Source organism: Benincasa hispida, chromosome 11 (genome assembly GCF_027475165.1).
Source record: "Benincasa hispida cultivar pf3 chromosome 11, pf3_genome.v1.1, whole genome shotgun sequence".
Classification (NCBI taxonomy): Eukaryota; Viridiplantae; Streptophyta; class Magnoliopsida; order Cucurbitales; family Cucurbitaceae; genus Benincasa; species Benincasa hispida.
In genome coordinates this window covers 18,531,199-18,557,894 of record NC_143488.1, presented here as the reverse complement: position 1 = coordinate 18,557,894, position 26,696 = coordinate 18,531,199, and the positions used below count along the sequence as shown (strand labels likewise).

At 35.5% G+C, this 26,696-nt stretch overlaps 1 pseudogene; it reads left to right on the top strand.

The window, feature by feature from the left end:
* Nucleotides 1-18,442: 18,442 nt before the first annotated feature.
* Nucleotides 18,443-19,123, top strand: LOC150032457 (secreted RxLR effector protein 161 pseudogene; annotated as a pseudogene).
* The last annotated feature ends 7,573 nt before the right edge of the window (nt 19,124-26,696 follow it).

Below are 26,696 nucleotides of genomic sequence, written 5' to 3'. Positions count from 1 at the left end.
AAATAAAAGTAGGGACAAAGAGTTTGGGTTAATGATAAAAATGGCATAATTTTGAAAGGGTCAAAATGCCATCTAACATAAAAAAAAAATAACCTTTTGGATTCCACCATGTAAATTGAAGAGTTGAGTTTTTTACCATTGTAAATTGGTGGGTATAGGTATAATTGTAAGCATTACTATTCTTTTTTAAAAAGAAATTCAAAGGGAAAAAAATCAATTTTGTATCGAATCTGAAACCTTGTAACAATTTAAACTCTAAACTTTCATAAGTGTAACTATTTACATTATTTTTCAAATTTCTTTAAAAAGAATAAATTTATAATTATTTCAATTGAACTCCTAAATTGTCATAAGTTGATCAATTTAGAATCTTTAACAAGATTATACCTTTGAAAATCGTTCATACATCAATTTTGTCATGGGTAGGTTTCTTGAAATGTTAGATTAACAAAATGAACTATTAGAATTCATGCATTGTTGACTTTCAAAGAGAGAACTCTAATTGAGAATCTAAATTGATTCTCTTATAAAAATCTAGAGATTTAATTGATAATATTATGAGTCTATATCCAAATTTCAAACAAAATGTAATGGAGAACGTATATTGATACACTTATAAAAGTTGTTGGAATAAATGGTATGTGACCATTCATGCAGAGTTGCATTGTTTCATGAATGAACATGTCTTTTCGTAATTAAACAACTTGAAGAATAGACGTGACCATTTGAATGACCACAAATAGTCTATAAATATGTTTCTTCTTCAAATTGCATAAAAAGACAACTTTTCATAAGCATTTTTCTTTCCTAAAACTTTTCTCCTTTTTTATGAATTTGTGCAAGTTCGGTTTATTTCCACAAAGTGTAGTTCGTTGTATCTTGTGGACGGGGTGCTACTTACCTAAGAAAGTTAATCTGTTCTATCCTGGGAGATAACTACTCATGAAACTCAGCCACTAGAGTGAGTAAAATCGTCTTAAAGAGACAATGTGAAGTTATTGGGCTCACATTCTTTTCGGTAAATCTAAGTTTTACTAATTTTTTTATGATATTATTCATAAAAAATTTTAAGACAGTTTTCTTCCCATCCTATTTTATATTGATTTTGGTGTTTTGTTTTGTATGTTACTAAAATTGAGTAACTCTATGGTTTTAAAGGATATTGAGATTATTGAATTTTCAGTCTTTCCTTTTGGAATTGAATTTTGTTACGGTTTTATTGGGTAACCAAAGGAATTGAATTTTCCCTTTTCATTTTTTTAAAAAAACTTTTTTTTAAAAGAGAATGAAAAACTTCATTCTTTGTATAAAAGAAATTTTTTTTTCTTCTTTTGAATTGATTGTGTTTTGCAAATGAAATTTTGTTTTAATTTCGTGGTTGCCATTTTACACCAAATATATGTGTATATATATATCCAATGTTTGTTAGGTTGTGTTATCGTGGATATTAGGAGACTAGCCCAGGCCCAATAACAAATCAAGACAATAAAATAAAATAAGAAAATAAAGGACCAGTTGTGCATCACCTAATAATAATTTGGTTGGTTGTATAAAATCTTAATTAGGCCAATCACTGATTGCCATATGTAAAATACAACTATTCTTTATCATTCCTTTATTGTCCCCGGTTTAGGGTTCACGGTGTATAAACTTGCTGAGGCCATATGTGTCGTTTGTGTGTGTGAAATATATCGATACAAAATTCCTCTGCTCACGGAGTAACTTCTTAGCTTTTCTGTTTCTTATTTTGGTATCAGAGCCTTCATGGCTAACCCTTCATTACTCGGAAACACCATGGTCGCCGAAAACTTCACCAATCCACCCCTCGATCAACTACTGAACCAAGTAACCTCAGTAAAACTCAGTCGAAACAACTTCCTGCTATGGAAAAATATGGCCTTGCCGATTCTTCGTAGATACAAACTGGAAGGATACCTGACCAATGCTCATCCACGACCACCAATGCTCATCCATCCAAATTCGGGAAGCTCATCAACAGCGGCTGAACAGGCAGAGGAAACCCTAAGGAGTCACCCACCTAGGATTACAATAGGAGCTGTTATCAATCCACAATATGAAGCATGGTTAGTGGTTGATCAATTACTTTTGGGCTGGCTCTATAATTCAATGACACCTAAAATAGTAACACAAGTAATGGGCTATGAAACCTCAAAAGACCTATGGGAAGCGATTCAAAGTTTGTTCGGTGTAAAATCAAGGGAGAGGAAGATTTTCTCTAACAAACCTTTCAAAAAACTTGAAAAGGAAACCTAAGAATGGAAGAATACCTAAGGATTATGAAAAATCATGCTGACAACCTTGGTCAAGCTGGAAGTCCTGTCACTATAAAGGCACTAGTCTTACGCAACTATTCAAGGTAGACATCTCTTGGCTAGATATGCAAACTGAACTACTTGTATTTGAAAAGAGGCTAGACCATCAAAACACTCAAAGAATGGCTATGAACTCAAATCTTAATGGTGGAGTTAATCAAAATGCATCAGTTAATATTGTGAACAATAGAAACTATAGTGACAACCAACGATCCCAGGGAAATGCCAACAACAACAACAATAGACAAAACTCTAGTTGTTTCTCAAGAGGCAGTGGGATCCCAAATAGAGGTTATGGTTGTGGTTGTGGAAACAGACCAACTTGTCAGGTATTTCGAAAATATGGACACATTATTGTTATCACAGGTTTGATTGTGAGTTTGTACCAAATGCGAACCCAAACAAAGGAGGAAACAATGGAGGGTGTCACGGTAATCCCTCCCTACCTCCCCTACTGCATTTATGGCCAATCAGAACACATACCCAATCTTTGCTCAACCAGAAATAGTGCCCGACCCTAACTGTATGCAGACAGTGGCGCATCTAGCCATGTTACATCAGATTACAATTCTCTAGCCAATCCAATCGAATACACAGGTATTGACCTTGTAACTGTAGGTGATGGAAGTGAACTCTCTATATCTCATGTTGGTAACTCCAAAATTACAACGGATCATACTTATTAAAGTTGCAAAATGTTCTCTATGTACCTATAATAACCAAAAGTTGCAAAATGTTCTCTATGTACTTGCAATAACCAAAAATCTGATCAGTGTCTCAAAACTTACAAATGACAATGATGTTTTCATTGAATTTCATGACTCCTATTGTGTTTTAAAAGACAAAGCTACGGGGGCCAGTTTACTGAAAGGAGAACTTAAAGACGGACTTTATCAGCTTCAACCCAGCAAAGGTCAGTTAGTTGAGTCGCAGCAAAGAGCCATTGGTGCAACCAAACTAGAGTACAAAAATAACAGCATCTTTGTCTTCAGTTTATCCAATATAGGAGTTAGTATCAACAATGTAGTGAACTTGTTACACAAATGTCTAGGCCACCCCTCATCAAAAGTATTAGAGTTTATTATCAACAAGTGTAGTTTGAATGTTAAAGGGATTCCCTACCATTTTCCCTATCTGATTCAAGAGCAAAGAACTCTTTTGACTTAATACACTCGGATGTTTGGGGACCAGCCCCCTTATTGTCTAGCGAAGGATTTCACTACTATATCTTGTTTGTTGATGATCACAGTCGTTATACTTGGCTCTACCCCTTACGACAGAAAAGTGACATAGTAGAAGCTTTCAATCACTTCCTTATGCTTGTCAAAACTCAATTTAACACCAATGTGAAGGCCTTGCAATTTGATAATGGTGGGGAATATATCAAAATACACAAAATATGTCATCAACTAGGAATGGAGACTTGGCTTACATGTCCTTATACTTCATCACAAAATGGCCGGGCTGAACGCAAGCATTGTCACATTGTAGAAATTGGCCTAACTCTTCTAGCTCAAGCATCGTTGCCTTTTATTTTTGGTGGGATGCATTTCAGACTACCCTGTACCTTATAAATGGTCTTCCCACACCCACCCTCCAAGGAAAATCTCCAAATGAAATATTACAAAGAAAATCCCTTGATGTCTCATCCTTAAAAATATTTGGGTGTGCATTTTAATTTAGCTATTGATCTGAACGGTGTACCTACTTAGGTCAAAGTCTGTCAAAAAAAGGGTATAAATGCCTTAAATCTTATGGAAAAGTGGTTATCTCACAACATGTTATATTCAATGAGGAGGACTTCCCTTTTACAAAGACTGATGGCAGTGGCATTCTTCTGCTTCCAATACTCACACTTCATTATCTTCTAACTCTCTATGCTCTTCTATACAGGTACTTATACAAGCTGCAACACCGTCTCAGAGAGCTCCATCAAGCCCATCCTCACCTACAAGCCCTATACTCAGTTATAAACAACTCAACCCAATGCTTACTCCATCCATCAGCCCTATCAACTCACCCACCCCTCCCACCCCCGTATCTCCTCACCGGTCTAACCTCTCCTTACCAGCATCTCAAAGCCCCATACAACCAGCAACATCAGTCCTCTTTCACATCCCCAATGCATCATCCAAACCTCAATCCAAACCTCAATACACCAATAGACTACTTGTCTATTCATTTATCTTCTACTCACAGTCCAGATATCCCCTCTCCAACTCTTTGTGCCTCACCTAAAACTATACTTGATCCTCTACCTGTCAATACTACCACATGTATCCCCACGCCTCCTTCTCCACCAGGAAATAATACCATTAAACAACCCTCACATCCAATGATCACTCGAGGCGAAGTTGGAATCTTCAAACCCAAGGTTTGGGAAGTTCAAAAGGGCAAGGACTAGTCATTAACTGAACCTACTCGCGTGACTGATGCTCTTAAAACTCCACAGAGGAAGGATTCCATGGAACAAGAATATGTTGCTCTACAGAAAAATCAAACTTGGCAGCTAGTCCCTCCATCCCTATCCATGAATGTTGTAGGAAACCAATGGATCTATAGAATCAAGCGCAATATAGATGGTACAGTTCAGAGATATAAGGCCAGACTTGTAGCCAAGGGCTTTCACCAAACACCTGGTATTGACTTTTTTGAAACCTTCAGTTCAGTTGTTAAACCAGCCACTATACGTATCATTTTAAGCATTGCAATGTCACAAGGTTAGATAATGAGGCAGTTGGATTTCAACAATACATTCCTAAATGGTAAGTTGGATGAAACAGTTTATATGCAACAACCACCTGGATTTGTCAATCCAAACTTCCTAGATTATGTCTGTAAGCTCAGCAAGGCCATTTACAGTATCAAACAGGCCCTAAGAGCATGGAACAACACCCTAAAATAGATTCTAATCAATTGGGCTTCTACCACTCACGATCAGACTCTTCTTTGTTCATCTACAAAACAAGGTCAGCCATTATTTTGTTACTAGTATATGTCGATGATGTAATCATCACTGGGAATGATGCGTCAGTGATAAGCAAAATAGTGCAGCTTCTTAACTCTCAATACTCTTTGAAGGACTTGGGTCCCTAAATTACTTTCTAAGCATTCAGGTACATTATTTGGAATCAGGGATTTTGTTAAATCAAGAAAAATATGTAGCTGACCTACTTAGCAATCTTGAATTCAGTGATGTAAGTCCCACACCCACACCCTCTGTCCTTGGCAAAAACATATCTGCTTTGGATGGATCTCTCTTGGAAAATCCACTATTGTACGAAGCACAATTAGGGCATTTCATTATCTAACCACAACTCGACCTGATATATCCTTTGCAGTCAATCACTTAAGCCAATTCCTCAAGTGTCCAACCACAACACATTGGCAAGCAGTGAAACGAGTGCTACGATATATCAAAGGCACTCAACACCATGGCCTTTTATTTCAACCTAACCTTGATCTGTCAATCAGTGCATACTCTAATATCGATTGGGCAGCCAACGTTGATGATAGACGTTTAGTTGCAACTTATTGTGTGTTCCTTGGGGGCAATCTAGTGTCTTGGTCATTAAAGAAACAAAGTATTGTAGCACGCTCAAGCACTGAATCTGAGTATAGAGCCCTTGCCATGCCTCAACTAAATTGATTTGGATGAATTAATTACTTCATGAAATTGGTTTTCTGCCACCTACCCCGTCAGTGTTATGGTGTGATAATGTCAGTGCCAAGGCTTTAGTTGTTAACCCCGTGTTTCATGCCTGAAAAAAGCATATCGAGATTGATATACACTTTGTGCACGATCAAGTCCTTGCCGGTAAGCTTGATATTCGGTATGTACCATCTGCAGATCAAGTTGCTGACTGCTTAACTAAATCGTTCACTCACACGCAATTCTTCAACTTAAGATCCAAACTTGGGGTAATCGAACTACCCTCTCGTTTGAGGGAGGATATTAGGATACCAGCCCAGGCTCAACAACAAATCAAGACAATAAAATAAAATGAAAAAAGAAAGGACCAGTTGTGCATCACCCAATCCAAGAGAGAATAATTTCTGTTGCTGGTTGGTTGTATAAAATCTTAATTAGGCCAATCACTGATTGCCATATGTAAAATACAACTATTCTTTATTATTTCTTTATTGTCCCTGGTCTAGGGTTCACCGTGTATAAACTTGCTGAGGCCATATGTGCCGTTTGTGTGTGTGAAATATAACGATACAAAATTCCTCTGCTCACTGTGTAACTTCTTAGCTTTTCTATTTCTTATTTATGGAGACAATGAGATCTATGATTGATAACTTTATCATTTTTTGGTATTGATTCTTGTTGGAGTAGTTTAGTTTTCTCTCTCTTTATTTTATATGTTTTTTCCTTGAAAAACACATGCAATTATGTGTTGATTTTGTTTTTGTCTGTTTTTTTCTTGGTTAATTGAAAAAAAAGTACACCAATGTGTTTGATAAAACTTGTTGAACGAAGAGGGAAAATAAGTATTGACTTTTTTTTTTCTCATTAACAAAGTTGGCAGAACTGCATGGTGATTAAGGTTGTGTGAACTTACTCCTCCAATTGCATTAAAAGGAGAATAATTACTGTTGTCCTAGATGACAAGATCTTCACGTTAACAATCACAAAACACTTAGATGTAATGGTAAAAAAAAATTAAGAGTCAAGAGAGGTAGTATGTTGAGGCTTGAAAATCTTCTGTTGTTTACCAAATGGCAGCTCTATCGTGTAGACGATGCTCCAATAACTAAACGATAGTTCAATTATGTAAACGATTGGATGAAGTGCTAGACGATCTTGTAGAAGAAAGTTGACTGGAACTAGAAGATCGTGTAGACGACAGCTGAGGAGCTAAACGATTGTATAGACGATTGAACGTGGAGCTAAACAATCAAGTACATGATGCGATAGGAACTACACGATCGTGTAAACGATATTTTAGTAAATTCTAAACGATCGTAGAGATAAGAAGAAAGGACATAGGAGTTTAAGTGGTTCAGCCAAAGGCCTACACCCACTGTGCAAATCGGGAGGTTCTCTTTTATTACTTCTTCAAAGTATTACATAACGAACGAATGCCTTGCTCTCTCATTTTCTTATTCACTCTTACATTAATCTCACATTTGTTTTCCTTTATATACGCAGGTGCAAATGGTCAACTATGAAGCTCTGATGGTACAACACATAACAGAAAGATGTCGACAATGGTTCAACTGCCTGAAGCAATGTTCTTCTTGATTTCGAGTCTTTCTGTAACAATATCCACCTTTGTAAGCATCCAGGGTACCTTTCCCTCTTTGCTTTACTGAGCTGACTTGAGCTAACCTTTTTCAAGTAACTCGAACCTACGAAGGTCCAAGCATCTGCCAAGCTTGTTTAATGGAACAGTTTTGGTTAGCATATTAGCAGCATTATCAAAGGTATGAATCTTCACTACCCCGACTTCTTCTTTATCTGTGCTATTTGGACTATTTGCAGCTAAAAGCTTGAAGTGAGGAGTAAGAGGCATGCTAACTGGCTTAGCATTCTCCATTTTGAACCTCTGCAATATCTTTGAACAGTATTTAGACTGACTAACAAGCAATCTGCCCTGTTTTCTATCTCTTTCAATCTCGATGTCTAGGATCCTCCTTGACTCCCCTAGGTCTTTCATATCAAACTCTCTCTTAAGAAGCATTTTTACTTGCCTCAATTCTTCTTTAGATCTCTCGGCCAGCAGCATGTCATTTACATAGAGAAGTAGATAGACCGGTTCCTTAAAGCTACTAAAGTTTGTGTAGACACACCAATCATATGAGCTTCTTTTGAACCTCATCTTGGAGATCACTTCATCAAACCTCTCATACCAACATCTCGGTGACTGCTTGAGGCCATATATAGATTTATTTAGCAAACACATTAGGTCTTCTTCTCCACTTTTCACATAGCCTTGAGGTTGCCTCATGTAAATTGTCTCATTCAACAGCCTATGTAGAAAGGCTATCTTTACATCCAATTGGTCTAGCTCCAAATCCTTTTGCACAACTAAGGAAAGGAGCAGCCTAATGGAAGTATGCTTTACAACTGGAGAAAATACCTCATTGTAGTCAATACCTTCTTTTTGAGTGAATCCCTTAGCAACAAGCTTGGCCTTGAACCTAGACTTTTGCACACCTGGAATCTCTTCTTTAAATTTATAAATCCATTTCTATAAGATAGGTTTGTACCCTTTAGGCAAAGGCACTAGTCTCCAAGTTCATTTTGGTTGAGGGACTTCATTTCATCATTCATTGCTTCAATCCATTGCCTAGCATCCGTGCTGTTTGTTGCTTCTTCAAAGCTAGTAGGTTCATTATTACTCAAAGAAATAGCAGCATTCAATGCTACACTAGCAAAATCAGACTCTTGGTATCTAGCTAGTGGTACAATTGTTCTTCTAGGTCTGTCTCTTGCTAATGAATAGTTGTGTAAGTCTCTATGTGTCTCAACTTGTTCACTCGACTTTCCTTCTAACTCTAGATTTTTAGAGGAAGTAGAAGCTTCATGATCATTTTGAGGCTCCACCTCAAATCTTGTGCTACTTGTCTTGGTCATTGAAGTAGATGGTTGTTCAGACATCATAAATATCTCACTTTTTCTGAAAACCACATTTCTACTATTCACACACCTTTTTTCAACTAGATGCCACAACCTAAAGCCCTTTACTCCCGGTGTAAAGCCTAAGAACATGCACTTTACAACCCTTGGTTTTAACTTTCCTTGGCTTTGATGCACGTAGCCTACACAGCCAAACACTTTCAAGTGTTCCAGCTTAAGTGACTGCCCTGTCCACCTCTCTTTAGGAGTCTTCAGCTCTATGAATTGATATGGGGATCTATTAAGAGTGTATATGGTGTAGAAGACAGGTTTAACCCAACATTTTTCAGGCAATAAGGCATTGGACAGCTGACATCTTACTCTTTTCAGTATAGTTCTATTCAATCTTTCAGCTACTCCATTTTGTTGAGGTGTGTACCTCACGGTTCTATGCCTTACTATGCCATGCTCCCTGTAAAACAAGTTGAACTTCTCTCCACAAAACTCTAAACCATTATCAATTCTCAAATGTTTAATTTGTTTAGAGGTATGCTTCTCAATTAAGGTCTTCCATTATTTAAATCTACTAAACACTTCATCATTGGACTTTAAAAAGTAAACCCAACTCTTCCTTGAGTAATCATTTACAAATGAAAGAAAGTACCTTGCTCCACTTAGATATGAAGAGTGAGTTGGCCCCCACAAGTTTGAATGCACATATTCTAGGATTTCCTTTGAAGTGTGCTGTCCTTTGGGAAAATTGTTGTCTTGTTGCTTTGCCTAATATGCAATGTTCACAAAATTTTAGGCTGTCTGCAACACTCCTTGGAAGAATCCCTTGTTTAGAGAGCACTTACAACCCTCTCACACTGATATGAGAAAGCCTTTTATGCCACAAATCATCTCCAGTAGGTTCTTTATCAGTTACCAACAAGGCCGAGTGTGCCATTTGCACATCCTTGATGACATATAAACCATTTACCTTGGTTGCCACCAAAGCCACTTTAGAATCCTTAATAATTTCAAAGGTGCCTCCCACACCCCTATACTCACAGCCTATGACATCGAACATCCCTAAAGATAGGATATTTCTCTTCAAAGTAGGAACATGCCTCACGTTCCTAATTAATTTCACTGAACCATCCTGCATTTTCAAGGACACAAACCCTATTCCAACAGCTCTGCAAGTGTTATTGTTTCCCATATAGATCAGCCCACCATCCCACTTCTCGTAGGTGCAAAACCATCCCTTGGATGGTGTCATGTGGACTGAGCAGCCATAATCTAACACCCAATCCTGAGTCTCCATAGTATTTTGGTCTCTATTTTCTTCAGTAGCAGCTAATGCATCTGAATAGACAAGAGAATTCTCCCCTACAACAGCCTCGGTCTGTTTACCCTCCCATTGTTCCTGTTATGTTGGTTCAATTTTATCTTCAAGGCATAATAGTCCTTTTTCATGTGCCCCATTTTGTGACAAAAATGGCACTTTATCTTGGACTTATCACCATTGTTCTGTTTTCCCTTCCCATTGTTCCTGTTCTTCCCCTTTGAGAACAAGCCTTCACCTTCTTGTTGATTCTTCTTACTTATTTGCAACTCAAGTTCTCTGACTCTCACAACTGATATGATAGCTTATGTGGTAAATTTTTCTCTACCGTATTTCATGGCAGTCTTCACATCTTTGAAAGATTATGTTAGAGAATTTAGTAATATGAATGGCTCATTCTCTTCCCCAATATTATCTCCGATTGATATGAATTCAGAAGACAATTTCTTGAACTCATTTAGATTATCCGTGAGGGACTTTGCTGCATCCATCTTGTAGATGAAGAATCTTTCCCTCAAGAAAGCTTTGTTGGATAGGTCTTTGTTGAGATATATCTCATTCAATTTATTCCATAGGGCATAAGCAGTAGGCTGATCTACAATCTGCCTCAAAACACTGTCAGTGACATTTAGGACAATGGTTCCATATGAATTTACTTCAATTGTCTCTTTGTCTGCCTCAGAGAGTGTTTCAGGGTACTTTATAGGGTTCGTAATGGCCAAGAGAGCCTTCTGCTGCCCCAAGACTGCTTTAATCTTCACTTTCCATAGTTCAAAATTTGTCTTACCATCGAACTTCTCAATCTCATATCTGGTAGTTTCCATTCTTGATCTTCAAGATTGACTATTCTGAATCAAGAATTCAAATCTTGGAGCTGTCTTGAACTGTTCAATGAGCTCTGATACGTCCTAGATGACAAAATCTTCATGTTAACAATCACAAAACACTCAGATGTAACGGTAAAAACCAATTCAAGAGTCAGGGAGGTAGTATGTTGAGGCTTGAAAATCTTCTGTCGTTTACCAAATGACAGCTCTATCGTGTAGACAATGCTCCAAGAACTAAACGATAGTTCAATTATGTAAACGATTGGATGAAGCGCTAGACGATCGTGTAGACGACAGTTGAGGAGCTAAACGATTGTATAGATAATTAAACACGGAGCTAAACGATCGAGTACACGATGCGATAGGAACTACACGATCGTATAAACGATACTTTAGTAAATTTTAAATGATCGTAGAGATAAGAAGAAAGGGCACAGGAGTTTAAGTGGTTCGGCCAAAGGCCAACGTCCACTGTGCAAATCGGGAGGTTCTCTTTTATTACTTCTTAAGAACGAAGGAATGCCTTACTCTCTCATTTTCTTGTTCACTCTTACATTAATCTCATATTCGTTTTCCTTTATATATGCAGGTGCAAATGGTCAATGATAAAGCTCTGGTGGTTACAACACATAACAGAAAGATGTCGAGAATGGTTCAACTGCCTGAAGCAATGTTCTTCTTGATTTCGATTCTTTCTGTAACAATTACTCTTCATCATTCATTCTTTCTTTGAGAATCATTTTATTGTTTAAAATTTGGGATTCTTTTACTATTTATGCATAATAGGTATTAAGCATATTATTCTCATGTTGTTTTATGTCTCACACATAATAAATAATGCCTCAAGTTTTATTTCATGAGTACTTGTTTGGTAAAGTTATTTACTTTGGTTCATAAATATTTGGCGATCAATTTCACGTAAATGTCATCAACAATACCAAATTGTTGTACCACATAGTGTTGGTGGAAGTCATGGATAAATTTATGAGAAATTTAATTGCAATGATTTCAATTGGTAACAAGAAGAAATGCTATCCTTCGGCATTTGCAAGATTTATATGGATATGCTATGTAATGTTGAAGGAGAAGTAAACAATGAAAAGTTGCTTACACTTGAGGCATGGAAAAATATGTAAAATATTTATGCAAGAGTCACAATTTGAGTGGACTAGATAGTATATAATGTGTATAGTGATGGATTTGGCAAAAAGTGACGGGAATCATTAGAGAAAAATAATATATATAAAGCAGAAGGTGTCATAGCAATGAAATTTATAATCAGAAATTTTCTGATCTATAAAATGATTGATTTCAAAATTGTGATAAGATACATTTTGTGAGACGTCTTGCCATTTGAAGGTTAATTAATGTATGACGTTTTATGTATGGAAACATAAGAGATTCCTTATGAATTATGGAAAGGTCGAAGCCTTCTTAAAATCTTATGATATTGTGGGGTACTTGGGAAAAGTGACTATTCCTCAATTGATAATCCAAGTTTGAGAATATTTGATAACAATTTAAAAAAAGGTTGAGATATGTTTGAGTTGACTACAAATTTTTTGTACAATATTCCTAAAGTGTAAGGCTACAAAATTTTTGTATGGTATTCTTAAAGTGTGAATACAACCTAAACCTCTTTAGTGAATAACAATAAGTCTCAACATATATGATGAAGACTTAATACAATCAAAATAACTACTTTTTGGTGGAATTATCACAATTGACTTTGTAAGGTTAGAAAATAATATTGTAGATCCGCTTGTAAAAGACCTAACTAGAAAGTTGGTTGAAAGTTCATCAAGGAGAATGTGATTAAAGCCTTTAATTTTAAAAAGTTAACCAGAGAGGTAACCTAAGCTAGTTGACTGGAGATCCCAAGATCTAGGTTCAATGGGCAAACTAAGATCTGGATAACTAAGTTAGTACTGCATTGAATTTTTTTTCTTCTTACCCATTCTAAGGATGATGAGACAGTGCAAATGTGATTTTCCAGTAAGCATTATGCTTTTAATGATTTCTATAAGTTGTTGAATAATTATTTATGAAAAGAGCATATACGATGTTCTTTATAGGAATCACCTATGTAAGTGTGAAGGGGCCACTTCAATGAGAATTTTAAGGCGAATTCTCTATAACACTCATGAGACCAAGCAGTGTTCAAGGCCAAAATGAACACAACTATGAGAAAAAACTTTGTTATAATGAGAAATTGTGTGATTTTAGTTGTCTTAGTTTACTCTAGAACGGTTGATAGATCAAAGCATCAAGTCCACTGATTAGCTAAGAAAACTCGATTGATGTTCACTAGGGAAAGTTCAAAGTGTTTACTACTTATCTTGATATAAATTCTTTATTGGGAAATAATGAATGTTTTCTTTTTCTTTTGATCTTAAATTGTCAAGTTACGATTTATGGGGGATTGTTGGAATAAATGGTATGTGACCATTTGTGTAAAGGTTGCATTGTTTCATGAATGAACATGTCTTTTTGTAATTAACCAACTTGAAGAAGAGATGTGACTCTTTGAATGGCCACAAATAGTCTATAAATATGCTCCTTCTTCAAAATGCATTAAAAAAATAATTTTTTCATAAGCATTTTTCGCTCATAAGACTTTTCACCCTTTTTATAAATTTGTGCAAGTTCTGTTTATTTCCACAAAGTGCAGTTCGTTGGATCTTGTGGATATGGTGCTACTTCCATAAGAAAGTTAATCTGTTCTATCTTGGGAGACAATTACTCATGAAACTCAGGCACTAGAGTGAGTAACATTGTCTTAAGGAGACAACGTAAAATCGTTAGGCTCAGATTCTTTTCAGTATATCAGTTTCTGTATTTTTTAATTTTTTTTTTATGATATTATTCATATAACAAAAGTTCCTAACTAAATTAAAATGATACAATTATTAGTTCATAATTTTAATTGACAAAGTCCTCACAATTTCAGGAATATAAGTTGATATTTTCCCAAATATTGAATTTTGACCTATAAATTTGTCAAGTTGTATCAAGTTTTACCATACATTTTTAATTCCATCAAATTGCACATCAAACTTAGATAAATGTTGTAGACTTAAACTTATAATTTAAACAAATATTGTAATTTTAACTTTCGAATAAGTTTTCTCTTCAAATATTGTTGAAGGAGTTTCTTATGCATTTATATAAAATTGATAAAATTTTAGAGAAAAACTATATCAGAGCTAAATTTTTCAGGCAAATATCAATTTAATTATATTCCTAAACTTTGAGGGTCGTATCAATTAAAAATATAAACTAATAATTGCTTCAATTTGAACATCAAACTTTCACGATTGTAACAATTTACACCATCCATTTCTTTTCGTTTAATAATCGTAGTAAAATTGGGCATCACATGTGAAGAAGTATATATCATTCATTTTATATTTAGAAAAAAGAGACAACAAGATATATGTATTGGCATGTTGAAGAAGATACCATAACCTTGTAGAAAGACAAAGAGGGAAGGAGTTTTATTTTTCCAGATATGGGAATAGGGGTCATCTTAACAAGTTAAGGGTTTCTCAAACGACACAACGACATAGACTTTTCTAGTTAAGAGAAGTGAGAGAAGGATGTTGGCATATTTTAAATAATAATACGTATAAATAAAGCGTGGGCTATGTGGATTAATATTTTGTCACATTGTGTTATTTTATTAGATTGAGTCCTATTATGTGATTTAATTAATTGGTAGAAGCTCATTCCTAGTTATTTTAGGCAATTTGGCATGAATGATCTTAGGATTAAATCTATACAGTATTAATTATGTTAACAAATGGTATCAGAATATGGATTTCATGTTGAATGGTCAATTTATTTTTGTTTTCCATTGGGAATGTGATTCACCCATTAATTTCGGTAAGGATGTTTGAAGTTTTCTTTAAAAAAATAAAAATAAAAAGGACAGAAACCCTACTGGTGATGAAAATTTAGAAGCGCAATATATGATGCAGGTCTTGGGCTATGTGTTTGTTCTCATGCGTCGGTGGTCATGCGTTGGAATAGAAAGTATGCGTTAACCTCATATACGATGACCATGCGTTTCTATCACAAGTTTTCTTGCTCTCTCGCCAAGTATAATGAGAACGCAAGTTTCTTGGGTGATCCAAGGTCGAACTCAGGGACTTGTAGCTAAATGTCATGAAATAATGTATTTGCGGCGAAGAATAAAAGAATGTTGAGGGTTATTGGCTATGCGCTACTCCTACTCTTAGTTAACTGATTAAGCAGTGGAAGTATGACTGTGAGAGATAGAGACACGACAACTGTTAACACGTAATAAAATGCATGGGAAAATAGATAAAATGGCGAGGATGTCTTCATCGCAACACTAAGCTTGACCGCAAGGATAACCCCAGCCAATGCATGCTATGCGATCATGCTATACACACTTGACGAAGACGCATGCGATGTATATGCGATAGTGTCGAGAGGCCTTATTTCTAAGTCTCTATCCCTGCTCACGTGCTCTCACACATAAACAAGATGACCGCATATGACTATATCCTACTTAAGGGTGCATACGTTGTGTAGTAGCAAACAGAACTTATTCCTAAGTCCCCATTATTGCTTATATGATCCAATCTACCCTTCTGAGTTTAGATTTGGATTTTAGACTACTCTCCCGAGTATGCCTAAATGATGAATGATGCGCTCATAAGTCAAGGTAATCACATGAAACATGGTTGACGTAAGATTATTCCTATCTCTAGTGAACACTTGCTTAATGCGATCAATTACTTACCCTCCCGGGTAGTCGGTTGCTGTTGACTCTACTCATAGACAAGCATTACGTCCGCTTATAGACAGGCATTGCTACAGCTTCACACTAAGCAAATAGGATTTTCTCACAACACTCGCGCAATGCACACCTCTTGGTGGTTTGCCACATGCTTCATATGTCTATGCCGCATGACTAAGTATGGGATACTTTAGCAGTCTTACTTATGATGAAATGAAAGTAAAGGATGCTAAGTAAATGAAGATGGAGATGGAGTCGAAGGAAAAATATAGAAATGCATCGATCACAAAATGTATTAATCTTTTAAGCCAGAATGTAATACAATACAAGGATAGAAGAGAAATGGAGGGTCAGATGGAAGCACTGTCTTGCTTCAATCAGATGTGTGTCAAGGCTGCCAGGGGTGCCATGGATGGGCCGTGGAGTAGACTCTCTCGAGCTCTAACTCCAGCGAAGGCTCCGATTGTCACTCAGAATGGTTGAGGGGATGAAGAACTCTTAAGACTATCTTCTCACGCTTTAGTCTGGATCACAAGGATCCACCCGAAGGTAGCCTTCAGGTAGAGGACCTTGGATGCTTTGAAATTCTGCTCTATGGCTTCTATTTATATAGCTTGATCGCCGACAACATTAATGGTCCTTCTCTGAAATTCTGCAACTATCGGCGTGATGGACTACTCTGAATCTCTGCTGCTAACGGCGTGGTAGGTGAAATGTCAACATCACCTTTTGATACTCCCGAGGTATGCATTCATGCTTGGTTTCTGAAGTATCAATGCATTCCACCACCCTTGCACTCATCCCTCTATTATGGTTATTACTCTGTAGCCACAACTTCTATGCGATGGACGCATGTGGTTAATGGCCGCAACATCCATGCATCGATGTTTATTTTTGCTAAGCATTGATGATTATTCAAGGTATGGTCATGTTTACCTGCTTCATCACAAGTCTGATTCTCTTGAAAAGTTCAAAGAATATAAGACTGAAGTTGAAAATGAATTAGGTAAAACAATAAAGACACTTCGATCAGATCGAGGTGGAGAGTATATGGACATACGATTCCAAGAATATTTGATAGAAAACGGGATCTAGTCACAACTCTCTGGACCTAGTACGCCTCAGCAGAACGGTGTACCAGAAAGAAGAAACAGAACCTTATTAGATATGGTTCGCTCTATGATGAGCTATGCTCAATTACCTGATTCCCTTTGGGGATATGCACTTGAATCTGCTATCCATATTTTGAACAATGTTCCTTCTAAAAGTGTTTCAGAAACACCTTATGAGCTATGGAAAGGGCGTAAAAGTAGTTTACGTCACTTTAGAATTTGGGGTTGCCCAGCACATGTGTTGGTACAAAATCCCAAGAAATTGGAACATCATTCAAAATTATGCCTATTTGTGGGTTATCCAAAGGAAACAAGGGGTGGTCTGTTTTATCATCCTCAAGAGAATTAGGTATTTGTATTGAAAAATGCCACATTCTTAGAGGAAGACTACATAAGAAGTCATCAACCACGCAGTAAACTAGTATTGAATGAAATTTCCAAAGACGCTACAGATAGAGCTAGTTCATCTACTAAAGTAGTAGATAAAACTAGTACATTAGGTCAGTCACATACTTCTCAAGAGTTGAGAATGCCTCGACGTAGTGGGAGGGTTGTTTAGCAGCCTGACCATTACTTGGGTTTAACAGAAACATAAGTCGTCATACCTGATGACGACATAGAGGATCCATCGACCTATAAACAGGCGATGAAAGATGTGAACTGTGATCAGTGGGTCAAAGCCATGGACCTCAAAATGGAGTCCATGTACTTCAATTCTGTCTGGAAACTTGTAGATCAACCAAATAATATAAAACCAATTGGTTGTAAGTGGATTTACAAGAGAAAACGAGACCAAGCCGGTAAAGTACAAACTTTTAAGGCTCGACTTGTGGCAAAGGGTTATACCTAGAGAGAAAGAGTGGACTATGAAGAAACTTTCTCTCCCGTTGCCATGCTTAAGTCGATTAAAATACTCTTGTCTATTGCCACCTTTTATGACTATGAAATTTGGTAGATGGATGTCAAGACAACCTTTCTAAACGACGATCTTGAAGAGAGTATCTATATGGCTCAACCAGAGGGGTTTATTGCACAGGGTCAAGAACAAAAGGTTTGTAAGCTTCAAAAATCCATTTATGGGTTGAAACAAGCTTCTAGATCTTGGAATATAAGATTTGATGCTGTGATCAAATCTTATGGCTTTGAACTGAATGTTGATGAGCCTTGTGTTTACAAGAAGATCGTCAATTCTACTATAGCGTTCTTAGTTTTATATGTCGATGATATTCTACTCATTGGGAATGATGTAGGATATCTTACTGACATCAAGCAATGGCTAGATACACAATTCCAAATGAAAGATTTAGAAAATGCGCAGTATATTCTTGGGATCCAAATTGTTCGGAATCGTAAGAATAGGAAACTAGCCATGTCTCAAGCATCTTATATAGACAAAATGTTGTCTAGATATAAAATGCAGAATTCCAAAAAGGGTCTGTTGTCTTTCAGACATGGAATTCATCTATCAAAAGAAAAATGTCCTAAGACACCTCAAGAAGTTGAGGATATGAGAAATATTCCCTATGCCTCCGCAGTTGGAAGCCTAATGTATGCAATGTTATGTACTAGACCTGACATATGCTACTCAGTAGAGATCGTCAGTAGATACCAGTCTAATCCTGGACGTGATCACTGGACTGCCGTTAAGAACATCTTAAAGTATCTCAGGAGAACAAGGGACTACATGCTCATGTATAGTGCTAAGTATCTGATCCTTACTGGATACACTGACTCTGATTTCCAAACTGATAAAGATGCTAGAAAGTCTACATCTGAATCAGTGTTCATTCTTAATGGAGGAGCAGTAGTATGGAGAAGCGTAAAACAGACCTGTATAGCTGACTCCACAATAGAAGCTGAATACGTAGCTGCTTGCGAAGTAGCAAAAGAAGCAGTATGGCTGAGGAAATTCTTGACAGATTTGGAAGTTGTTCCAAATATGTATCTACCCATCACCTTGTATTGTGACAACAGTGGTGCAGTTACAAATTCAAAAGAACCTCGAAGCCATAAATGGGGAAAGCACATCGAATGTAAGTACCACCTTATCCGGGAAATCGTACACCGTGGTGACGTTATAGTGACCCAGATACCTTTTGAGCAAAACATTGCTGATCCTTTTACAAAAACCCTCACGGCTAAAGTTTTTGAGGGTCACCTACAGAGTTTAGGTCTACAGTGTTTCTAAATTAGGACAAGTAGGAGATTATGTTGGGCGTGAATGCCCTAGTTTATTGTATTTATATGTTTATTGTACTCATATGTAATATTAATTTCTCACAGTTAAATTCAGCATCGTGTGATCCTACTAGGAGTTTTAGTCCAAGTAGGAGGTTTTTGGATTTTATGTCCTAAAACTCGTAGTTTGTAATATCATATTCTTGTTCAATAAAGCTGTTATTGAAAATCTTTAGTAAATTTAAATTCTATATTCATGAATCCAATAAACTAAGGTTCTGAGGTTATTAAGTTTAAGTTTGAACTTTATGTAGTGACATAAATGTGGATCAAGTTCAAATATATATAGCCAAAATGGTCTATAGTATATGAATAAGGTGGGCGCCTTATTCTGGGGACACTATGGATGCGGCCCATTTTGTAGTTAGTACAAACGATGTGATCCTAAACCGTTCATGTCGAGACATGAAAATGGGGGCATCCTATGTAAAGAGTTTACATAAGACTGAACCATGAAATAGTCACTTTTACGTTCTAAATGTCGTTTAATGTATAAAACTGACTATTTCGTTAATTGATGACCTAGGTAGCTTAATCTTAATCCTAAGCTAACTATGAACTTTTGTCCACTTAGTATTATTCTTAGATCTGCATAGGTGAGGGCAACTCATTATCGCTGGCTCAATAAGCCTCCCATTTCAGGGGTAAGATCAGGTGGATAGCTGAGAACATAGGGTGCAAGACGGAATTCACTCCTACCCGTTATAGGGATAGTAGATAGCTTGTTCCATTTAGTACTGAATCTAGGTCTTGAACAAGGGGCCCCACCCTCTCATTGGCCCGAGAGAGATTCGGTTTATAGGTTGGACCTTAAACCAATTGTTCATTAGAGGATCAGTGGAACTTAAGGAATAAGATATAGTCTCGGGGGTAAAACGGTTTTTATGACCCAGCCGAGATTACGAACAATCTGTGAAGGATTAACTTACTAATCATGGTTATATCATATGGACACAAATATATCTATAGTGAGGGGAGTGCAACTACGAGACTATAGTGGAATGACCCGTGAGTTAACGAATGTTGATTAGCTCCATCTAAAGAGTTTAACCAGTTAATCTCGGATCGTTGGAGCCCATGATCTATAGGTCCATTAGGTTCCCCTACTAGCTCATATGGAATAAACTTAGAACAGTATGATAGAATAATTCGAATTGTTCGAATTAGGTGAAGAGAGAGAAACTGACAGGTATGTGTGTTATAATGGTCGGTTTTTTCAGTTTAAAGATACAACTTTAATATTTAAATGTGATTTAAATATCAAGAATATGAATACATTCATATTTGAAAGCTCGAAAATAATAGAAATGGTCAAAGATGTAAAAAGTCAAAGAGTTGACTTTTGACTTTGAAAAGTCAAACTTTGACCGATCTTATATTCAAATGTGATTTGAATTTTGAGAAAATGAATGCAGATTCATGCTCGGGAGGTCAAAATTAGTCAACACGAAAAAAATCATAAAAAGTCAAAATGTTGACTTTTCGGTCAAAGTTTGACTTTGACCAAATGACTATTTTGCCCTTTGACTAAAGTTAGTGGGAAAATCCAAATTTTTGTTGGATAATTCCACTAACAAAATAGTGGACTAAGTGTTAGCTTATAGTGGAGACATTAAGCCTACTAAGATAGTGGATTTTAGGTTTTGGGATTTTATGAAGTTTATTCATGCAATTTTGCATGACCTTTTTCTATAAATATGGGCTTGTGATTTTGGATTAAAAACCTTTGGACTTTTGCCAATATAGTTTTCTAAAATTGGGCTAAAATAAAAAACTCAAACCCAACCCAAAATCCCTTCTACTATTTCCATTTTGTTTTCTCTCTCTGGGGTTCTTCATCCATCGGGTCCCACAACCTGGTTCTGAGTCCAGAGGATAGTAGGTCAGCTCTAGTGGTTGTCCGGTTCGTGTTCAAGCAGCGATAGAGAAGTTTTGGGAGCTTCAAAGGTATTATTTCAAAATAACCCTAATTAATTCATTTAGGGTTGCATGTTTAATTTGGGCAATTAGAGTAAAATCAATTCTTATTTCTGCTGCGCATGCAGACTTTTCTATCAGAGAGTAGTCCGTGTCTTCGACTCAATAAGCTTACCATTTTGGGGATTTTTCCAAGTAGGGAGCTGGAAACATAACTCCACAAGATGGAATTCGCTCCTTCCCGCTTTCAAGGAAAGTAGATGAATTGCTCTTTAAGTGCTGACTCAGAGTCTTAAACAAGGGGTCCCTCCCTCTCGTTGGCCTAAGAGGATTTTGTTTATCATAGGATTATAAATAGGTTATTCATTAGAGGATCAATGGGACTTAAAGAGAAAGATTTAATTATAGGGGTAAAATGGTAATTTTTACTCAACTGTAATTACAAGCAATTCATGAATGATCGACTTATTGATGACTAGTTATATCCATGAATACAAAATTATATCTATAGTGCGAAGAGTGCAACTGTGGGTCTTTAGTAGAGTGACTCACAGTTAATGAATGTTAATTAAATTAATTAAAGAGTTTAATTAATTTAATTTCGAATCATTGGAACTTCTAATCTGTAGGTCCATTAGGTCCCCTGCTAAATTACTAAGGGTAAAACAAGGATCAGTTTATTTTGGAATAATTTGAATTATTCAAATTATTTAAGAAAATTTTATATCAATATAGATTAGTATAAAGTATAATGTTTTAATATAGATTCAAATATTAATTTTAATATGAATCAGACTTACATTAAAACTATATGTCAAGAGAGAGATATGCATTTTATATGATTTAAATGCGGAATTAATAAATATTTGATATTAATTAATTAATTATTATTCTTATTATTATTTATTTAATTGTTTATTATATACATATTAAATTTGATTTAATATATATTTAATTTAAATTAATATTAATATTAAATAAATAATAAATAGGAAATAACTCCCCTACAATTGTGTAGGGGACTGGGTCATGGGTGAAGGGATAACACCCCTCATGTAATGTTGTTCTTAAAAATGGAAAGAGTCTTTGTTAAGAACATAGATCACAGAGAAAAAAAATTCGCTCTGAAAAATTTTCCCTACTCTCTTGCAATTCTCTATCAATCACTTCTCACAAGTTCTAATTTCCATACCAAAAAAAGGATTCCATCATCCTTGGTCCTCCTAGAGACATAGTAGGGTAGCCTAACAGTGGTATTCATCAGTTTGAGTTCTTGAAAGATCGTGTTTCATTGAAGATTTGGTCTTCAAAGGTATTATTTATAAATTCCCTATTATTGAATGTTGAGCCTTTTGTATTATGTAAAATCAATTTTGATTTTTTCTCTTCCCAATTCAAAGACAAAAAACGTTTAAATACTTCCACATTGGGATTCAATCCCTTCAATTGGTACCAAAGCCAATGGAATTATCTTTACTTTTGGTTTAGGAAAATCAAAAATTGATTTCAGTGGATGAATTTTGCTTAGTTTCATGTGATGAATGCTGTAAATTTATTTTGGGTTTTGCATAACAGACAATTTCAATATTTGCCACTTAGATTAGGTTTGCTATTTGATTTGATCAATTTGTAAAGGCCCGTTTAATTTGGGCATTTAATTACTGCAATCGAGTTTGTAATTTATTGTCTGGACGTTTGTGAAATTTGTTGTAGAGAACATCGAAATACAGAGGAGAGCTGTAGATATTGAACAATTCTGGGCGTTCCTGGAAAAAGGGTCATGGCGCTGTGCCCTAGCGCCGCGGTGCTTCGATGCGAAGTGAGACAAACAAATTTTTCGTAGCATTGTGACGCTAGGATACAGTGCCGCGGTGCTCCGAACATCAAAAGCGTGCACGACATGCTGTTCGAGTTCGAGACCAACAACCGTTTTTCTCATTTTTTTTAATCTTTTTGTTTTATAATTAAATTAATATAATTCGATTATATGAGTTTAGTTATTTGCTTAGGGTGCAAAATATCAGTCTATTTATGCTTATAATATAGTTTAATGTGCATGTGATGTATGTTTAAATTATATTATTCATATATTGCATATTGTATGCCATATTGATTTAAAATCTCACCATAGGTTAAGCATAATCATGCTTCATTATGCACATGCATGATATATATATAATATAGTTTGTATGTTTATGATATAAGTGCTATATTATTTTTAATGTATGATTAAAAGCATGCTTATTATATATAATTCATTAATAGCTTAATATAATTGTTATATTATGTTTGTTAATGAAATTGGAAAATGCATGCAACATGACATTACTTAGTTAATATAATTTTTATATTCAATTAATGTCATTAGTATACATGTTATAGATTTAATAATTCATTATTTTATAAGAGTTATATGGTTAATGAATTAGAAATTAAAATCTATAATTCAAATATGCATGCAAACATAGGTCCTAATTAATTTTAAATGGTTTAAAATTAATTCACTTAGACTTATGTTAAAAATATTTTAGGTTAATCTTTTATTTTCATTTAATAGGATTAACTTGATCAAATAAAAAATTAATTTATAAAATGTTTTCCTATGGGGGACTTTTGTCTAAAAAAGGTTCTGTCTAGGATTGAGGTAATTAAGTTGACCATAAGGGAACATCCCTACCTGGAAATTGACCTAGGAGGTGAATTAGTCAAATATTTTATATGCATGCAATAAATGATTAAACTTTATTAAATTACTTAATAGATAGTAATAATATATTGTTAATTATCCAATATAAGTGTTATATTGGATCAACTTAACAATGATTTAGATAAATTATTAGCTGAATTTCACCTAAGTATAATTAACCTTATTCTTCAAAACACCTAATGGGAGAAAAATAATGTATATGATATGTAAATTTTTTATTCATGCTCTCCCTAAAAGTTCACACCTGAGATCCATATTCGGTCTCATGATGCCCTGGGCACATCCTCCCTTAGGAAGATGTTTGCATGGGTCAATATCAAAATGAATGGAGAAAATGTTTATAGTAAGTAAGAGAAGAACATGTGCCAACACATCCTACAATCTCCTTCATTAGTTTGTAAAGTTTTTTCATGCTTGGCATAGTGGCACCTTGGGAACATCCCCTTTAGGAAGGTAATTGCATGGAAAGGGACAAACAGAACTCCAAAAATGGATTAGATTGCTATAGTCAGTTGCACCAATATTGTCCTTCCCTGAGGTAGGTTTATTGGAGCGGGACTATAGGGTTGAAAATGAAGAGTTACACTTATAAGAAAGTATTAAGGAAGTTAATGATTTCTTGACAAATCAATGGTAACCAAGCATTATAGGAATAAGAGTCTGGTGTAATTCTTGAGTGAGATTGTCTCAATTCAGTGAAGGAGTAATTGTACACCATAAGGTGATATTTATTCTATATCACTGCAAAATAAAATGACATTAGGGTTCATTATTTTCTACTAGAACTTAATTGGGTTAAATGAGCTATGCAAACATAAATAATATAAATAATTTGTTTTTGTTTCAGCATACTTAGAAATGTGACTAGCATTATTATCTCGTTGCTTGGTGCTGAAAAACCTATCGACGAAAACTATACAACATGAAAAAATACGATAAATACTATGTTGGTCATATACGATATCAAATTTGTTGTGATAGAGGAGTGTCCTCTAGCCCCTGGATCAAACCCATCACAAAATATTTGTGATACCTATGGTAGGTGGATCAAGACCAATGTCAAAAGTCTCCATGTTGGCAGGCTCAACTGAAGTCCTAGCCAAAAAACATGAGAGCATGATCACTGCATTCGAGATCATGGAGTCGTTGTGTGAGATGTTTGGGCAACTGTCCTCATATATCAAGAATGACACTTTTAAGTTCATCTTCAATGCAAGAATAAACGAGGGATCATCTGTTAGGAAGCATGTTCTCAATATGATGATCCACTTCAATGTGTTATAAATGAACGGGACTGTCATGGATGAGTCCAGCCAGGTGAGCTTTATTTTGGAAACTCTACATGAGAGTTTACTTCAATTTTTTAGTAATGTTGTTGTGAACAAAATTGACTATGACCTTACCACCATTTTAAATGAGCTACAAACTTATGAATCTTTGTTGAAAGTCAAAGGTAAGAAAAGGGAGGCAAATGTTGCCTTCTCCATAAAAAGTTCCACAGAGGTTCAACCTCTAGAACAAAGTCTATGCCTTCTTCCTCTGGCACTAAGAAGTGAAAGAAGAAGAAAGGTGGAAAATGGAATAAAGCTACCCTAACTACTACTGCCTAGAAGGGCAAGAAGGCCAAGGTTGCAAGGACAAGCACTGGAAAATAAATTGCCCAAAATATTTGGCTGGAAAATAAGGTAAATGTGATTTACTGGTTTTAGAAACTTGTTTAGTGGAAAATGACAATTCTACCTAGATACTTGATTCAGGAGCTATTAACCACATTTGTTATTTTTTTTTGCAGGAAACTAGTTCCTGGTAGCAGCTGAAGGTTAGAGACATAACTCTTTAAGTTGAGACAAGGTAGGTTGTCTTAGCAGTTGCGGTTGGGAGCTTAAAGTTATTTTTCAATTAAAAATTTATATTGTTGGACAATGTATATTTTAAGAGGAATTGAATTTTTTGTATTTGGTTTATTAGAACAATTTTATAATATATTGTTTATTCATGATAAAGTGTTTATTTTGAAAAATGGTACTGGTATTTTTCAGTAATAAACGAAAATAACTTTTATATGCTAAGGCCGTTGGCATAAAAAATGCTTCATAATGTTGAAATGTTAAACACTACAACAACTCAAAATAAAAGACCAAAAGTTTCTCCAAAGAAAATGTCCATCTTTGGCATGTAAGCCTAGTTCACATAAATCTCAATAGGATCGAGAGATTGGTCAAGAATGAACTTCTAAAAGAGTTAGAAGAAAATTCTTTACCTATTTGTGAATCTTGTTTGGAAGGAAAAAAGACAAAACGACCTTTTACTGAAAAAGGTTATAGAACCAAAGAGCCCTCAGAACTTTTACATTCAGACCTTTGTGGTCCGATGAATGTTAAAGTAAGAGAAGGGTATGAATACCTCATCACTTTTACAGATGATTATTCTAGATTTGGGTATGTTTACCTAATGAAATATAAGTCTGATATACTTGAAAAGTTCAAGGAGTACAAGGCTGAAGTTGAGATTATATTGGGTAAAATGATAAAAACACTTCGATCAGATCGAGGTGGAGAGTATATGGATATAGGATTCCAGAATTAGAACATGGAATCACATCGTAACTCTCAACACCTAGTACACCTCAACAAAATGGTGTATCGAAGAGAAGAAATAGAACCCTGTCGACATGGTTCGATCGATGATGAGTTATGCTTCTTTACCTAACGTGTTCTAGGGTTATGCAGTGGAGACTGCAACCTATATTTTGAACCAAGTTCCATAAAAAATTGTTTCTGAAATACCTTTGAATTACGGAAAGTGCAGAAAAGTAGTTTACGACATCTCAGGATTTAAGGATGTCTAATACATGTGTTAGTGGCTAACCCAAAGAAATTGAAACCACGTTCAAAGTTGT